Source organism: Egretta garzetta, unplaced genomic scaffold (genome assembly GCF_000687185.1).
Source record: "Egretta garzetta isolate BGI_Z169 unplaced genomic scaffold, ASM68718v1 scaffold617, whole genome shotgun sequence".
NCBI classification, from domain to species: domain Eukaryota; kingdom Metazoa; phylum Chordata; class Aves; order Pelecaniformes; family Ardeidae; genus Egretta; species Egretta garzetta.
This window is the reverse complement of record NW_009260188.1, coordinates 256,180-262,179: the sequence shown is the minus strand read 5'-3', so window position 1 is coordinate 262,179 and position 6,000 is coordinate 256,180.

The following is a 6,000-nucleotide window of genomic DNA, read 5'->3' as shown; positions in this document are numbered from 1 at the left end:
GGGTGGGGGAGCGGGGAGGGCAGGGGCTAGAGAACTTCTGCAGCCAAAGAATTTGATTTTCTCTTGATCTGAGCTTTCAGTCTTACTGAAAAAAACCACCAACCACAAGAAAGGGAATAATGATCAGGCATTGCTGTCTGAGTCTGACAGTGTTTTAGACTGAGAAAGCCTCTCAAAGAGACTGTCCAGTGAAGAGCAAAACCATACAGCAGCACTGATGATGCTTTAGTGGGCTAATCTATCCCTGTGAAAAGGGACCAGTTATGGTATACATTAGTGAGAAAGGAAGAACCAGTCCAATCAAGTTAGCAGACATGGAATGGTGTAATGTAATTGGACCTAACAGAAGCTTTTATGAAGGATTTCTTCTTGGAAAGAGACAGCAAAAGGCAGCAAACAGTATGCAGACAGTCACTGTGATCAGTGCTTCTAGCTGCATTCCATTTCCAACATTCTATCTCAAGCAGCAAGAGAAAATGTCCAGCATTTCAAGTCTGTGGTTGACAGGAGATAAAAAAAACATGCAGAAATTCAATGCACAGTTACGTATGCTTAACAGCCCAGAGGCAATACCTGTTGTATAACTCGAGTCTTCAGTTCTGCCCTATGTTGTTCTTCCATCCTCCTTTTTAATGACTGTTGCCTAGGACTGAATGGTGCAAGTCAAAAATCTCAAAGGACTTGAAAAAATAATTAAAACTGCCCCACAAAATTGTGCTGTTGCCAGTCACTACACACACACAACAGACAGGCAGACAGACAGGCAGACACCTTCTTCAGACATAGTCAGGAACCATGCAACACTGTTTACTGAGTAGTAAATTCTTACAAGGGATATTCTGGCATTATGCATATACAGAATGACCACCAGCAGTGTTGTATCAGGGTACACTTTTGGTGTATGAACTGAAGCGAGCAGCCGTGATGAGCAAAAGGGAAATGTAGAGCTGAAGAAATCCCAGTGGCAAGACTTCTAATGTAGTCTGAGGTTTTTCCTGTAAATGGGGTTTTTTTGTGCTTTAACTTATAACCAAATGCTTTTCTACAAAACAACAGCAGTCTCAGCAAAAGTGTTTTGTTAAAATGAAAAAAAAACCAAGGACCAAAACCAAAACCTGTTTAAACTTTTTGAAGAACAGAGGAAATCTAACAGACCTAAGAGCTCTACTTTTCTTTCCCCCTAATTATTCTTGGCTAGATGTCTTAACACTCACTTTTTATTTATTGATAACTGCTTTGAACTCCTGTGAGGTCATGTGTCAATCCATATGCTCTGTCACAGGCAGTCAACTAGTTTACATTGTCTGACTACTGGCTGTAGCCTTTAATAGGTGTGGGACCTAACACAATTACCTGCTGTTATGGGGAAGTCTTACAGCAGTCAGTAGGAGCATCAGAGGAATGGGACTGCAGGAGTACAGCATTTGCTCTGTTTAGTATTTCCCAAGTGTGAAGGTACAAAACAAACCCAAAAATACAAGAGAATTCCAACCTAAGCCCAAAATAAAGAAACAAATACCCTCAAACCCCAACATAAACACAACTAGAAGGGTTCTTCCTTTTTCTAAAGCACAGACAGTTTTAAAAAACCTTAGAGACACAATTTATCATCATTCAAACAGGTGTGGAGTACTGATTTCCCTTGGCTCTACAGCCTAACAGCTATAAATCAGAGGTGCACTACTTCGTAGCTGTGGCAGTGGGTTATCTTTATTTTGCTCCCAGAAGGAGCCTTTTTTAAGCACCCACAGCACTTCAACTGTAGCACAGTCACTGAATACTTTGGAAAAATATCACAAACTAAAGGACAAAAGCTCATCTCAGAAATCATTACTACTGTTTACTTCATATAAGACAGAGACTAAGTTAAGTGACTAAGGTAATTAAAATGAAAATAACTGCAATTGCAGAATGATTACAAAAATTAGATAAATTCATATTAGTTTCAAATTCATCTTGAAATACACCGTCAGGCTTCCAGAAGAAATACTATCATATTATCAGAGCTAACAAGGTAAGAAATATCACTGCACAGGGAAGAATATGCAAACATGCCTTTTCCTAGTATTTTCTGAAGAGTGACACGTTTTACAACTTTAGATGCCCAGCCGAAGCCTGTAAACAAGTGAAGTACTTCAGGTGTTACAGTATACTTAGTGGACATTAGAGTACACGAACACTCTTAATCAAGTAAGATCACCAAGAAAGACCAGAACAAATACTGGGTTAATTTCCCAGTCTAAGTAGAGGTAAAACTGCAGCCTTTACTGCTGTCAGATGGCCAGCTTTGAGAAACCACTAAAAGATTTGGTGGATACTTTGGCAACATTCCACATATTATAGATCTTCAAATGTGACACCAAATACAAACATACTGACGAAAGCCAAGTTCTTGTCCACCTCTGACCTGAATAGGGCTCCCGATCCTGCTCACATAACTTTTTATGTATGTTAAAAGATGAAAACACATCCTCTTAATCATACCATCTTATTTTAAAATAGCTTTTGATGGTATTGTTTTAATAAAGGTAGTTGTGATGATTACATGCAGGGTACAGGAAAAGCCTGTCTTTAAATGACTGCAGCCAATGTCATTTACCAGAAATGAGTTTGGACCAGAATGAGTTATAAAGGCCACTTTAAATTATATCAAGGAGTTTATTGCCAGGAAAGCTCCTCTTTTTAATACAAATTCCCACTTTCTCTCCCCAAAACAATTCATAAATGTGGTTGGTCCAAAGGTTATAGTTTGCAAATGCTGATCATCCATTAAAGTGGTGGTTAGGTATTACCTGACTCAAAAATAAAAAATATGTAGATGACAGAGTAGTAAATCTAGCTGCACAAGCAAGTAGTTGTGAGAATACTCTGTTCTTACTATGATCACGGAAGGTAGTAGTGCAAAACCTTTGGAATATTTTTTAATATTCTAATGTTTCTAATCTGAGAAACTAAATTAAATACATATAATATGACTGCAATAATTAAAACAGTACCCTGGAGATAATGCTATTGTGTAACAATGTATGCAGGCTTAATGCGTAACAATATGACAAATAGCAATACGTAACCAAACATTGATAACTAGAGCCATGTTCTCCACACGCTGCAGCACACAAGGGGAGTCCTGTAGACTCAGCTCTGCTTGTATGTGGTCCCACTAGCATTCTGCCAGCTCATTCCTGAACAGCCTACAGTAAACATGCAATGCAGAAAAGAAACCAGGAAAGCACAGCAGAGAGTGACTTATGGAAAACAATTAAGTGTCTTTCAGTTTTTTTGTCTTTAAGTGAGAAGTGTATTATTTTTACTTGGTTAAAATCCCACAGGTATACTGTAGACCGGAAGGAAGATATTAATCTTATTTTTTCACAGACAGTTCAGCTGTATATGGTTATTGCCCTAAAGCAATTAGCAAACCAGTAAATACCTCTGTTTTTTGCCTCTGGTCTCATTTTCTTAAGATGAAGTGGAATACTATTGCTGCTGCAGTTACCTCTGTGTTCTCTCCTACCTATGCTGGATAGAGGCTTAAATTATTTTTAGCATGCTGAACTTTTTTATTTCATTCTTATTTTGAACATATAGGAAAGCATCCCTGCTGTCATTGAAACACAAATTATTCCCTACTAGAGTTAAAAAAAAAAAGAAAAAAAAGAAATCAAGGCCTTAACATTGTAGGTGTCAGTCTGATTGAAGATCTGGTCTGATCATACAGACGTACTAGAGGACTCTTCCTGGTCCACACTACTGACCCAGACCATGACCACAGGTATGGTTTTTTCCTGGGCATTACTTACAGAAGACTAAGTACTGCACCCAGGAAGCACTTACACTTGAAGTTGTTTACATATCTGCATTGAGGATGGCACTGTACCTTTCTGAATTTGTACCAGTGGCTTCATTTTGGTAACAGCGCTGTGACAGAAGGTTAAAAAAAAAAGAAGGCTAACACAGAAATACGTTCTGAAAACAGATGGACTTGTCCCATAAAATTTGGGTAAATATCATAAATAGTGTCATCTGCTGTGATTTGGTTTTCATGACTCTAGATACCGATGATTTCAGCCATGTTTTTATTTCTTCACAGTCAGTAATTGCACAGGCAATGACCTCACAAGGCATTTTTCTGGCATGAAAATCACAACTTCATTGCCTCTTCCTCCTCAAATTGTGATTTTCTGGCAGCAGATGGGAGAAATGGGAAGAAGAGCAAGTCAAGTACCACAGTGGCTACATGCTGGGAAGAAATATTACTCTACCTGGTCTTGGATGAGGCAACTAAGTAAGTCCTGACCACGTGAGTGGTGAAAAGGCTGCTAATAGTGGGACCTGAGGCAGGATTAGCAAAGACCTTACATCTCCTTCACTCTTTGTTGAAGTAGGTGGCTCTCGTGGTCTCCAGTAAGAGTAGCAGTCTTACAACCTGTTGAAGATGCCACATGTGGTCAGCTTTTTAGCTTTGCAATCCTCAAGCAAGGGAAACCTGCTATTTGAAGAAGCACAGGACATCTGTGACAATTAAGTCCTTCACAGAGGACTACACAGGCTATCACACACCATCAGTAACTTCTATAAGAATGATCCTAACTTGTTCAGTACAGGTTTTCAGCTAAACTTCTGCAATGTGTTCCCAATGGAGAGAAAGAAAATGACACATAATGGCAGTTCCCAGGGTCTCATTAACCTGGCACGCCTGGCAAATAAATGAATAAAACAAACTTTAAAAGCCTGGAAAGTGCTAAGATCTTTAAAAACAATTTCAAAATAAAATAAAAATTTTTGAGCTATTAGACTGACCCCACAGGACATTGCATTAATTTGGTGGCTTCCCATGCCTCTTTATTTCCTTTGTGCTTGGTATGCACTAGAGATCTGTTTGATTAGGGCCTTCATTCCCAAGGGAGTGTCAAGGACTTAATTTGCAGTATATACCCTAAGTGCATTGCATTCTTGTGCTTTTAAAATCCACCTTCCTGTTAAGTTTTCGCCCATTCCAGGAAACACTGGTGATGTTGTAAAGCCAGAGACCACTCGTAGCAACTGCAACAGCTCTGTTGACTACTAGTGTCCATTACCAAACCCTTCAGTTTCTGAATATTAAAACAAAAGCCTCTCCAGCTGAATCATTGCTAGACATCTTCTGGAAATAGCACCAGCAACTGCAAGAAGAACACAGGTACCAAAGAGCTACTTCCTATGTTGGTTTGTAGCTTATCAATTTGCATTATTGTACAATAAAAGAAATAATTCTCTCTATGGGATAACATACCAACTTGTCCTCCCATTAACACTGGATTTACAGCAATAACTCAACTTCAGCAGCATTCACCTAGCTATTGCTCCCAGAGCAAAGTCTGGATGCACAGTTTATTGGAGACAGCCATTTGAAATGGCTTGTTTTTTCATGTCTTGCACAGAACTCAACTGTGAATTGCTTGTCAATGAGCAGCCTCATCTTCGGTACCAAACTGCAAAGCTAGCTGAAAACACAGCCCCAGCAATAGTGTGAAGGTATTTACTGGCAAGAATATTAGAATGAAAAAACGTTAGTGGGGAAAAAAAAAAGGAGCATCTAATCACTCTAAGAGGACTTCAGATGACAGATAAAGTTAGGGAAAACATACAAGCAAACAAAAACACAGTGGAGCACAATGGGCTAAACTTATCCCAAGTATAACTCCAGCCAGCTGGCCAGTATCTGGTTGTCAAAATATGTTTAATGGGGAAAGAAAGAAACAAAATGAAGTATAAAATCTGTCCTAGAACACAGCATATTCGTTTTGTTTGGATAAATCAGGATGCCTCCTATAATGTAATTCTTTGAGATAAATGACTTGTTACTGTAACCCAATATCAAGCTATGTTCCTTACCATTTCTGGGATCCCTTTTACTCCCCTTTTTATTTCACAGTATTCTAGAAATATGCAATGTGCTATTTTCTTGTGATCACAGTGAAGAGGGGTTTTAGGAATTTTTGTACCTATATCACCGTGGAA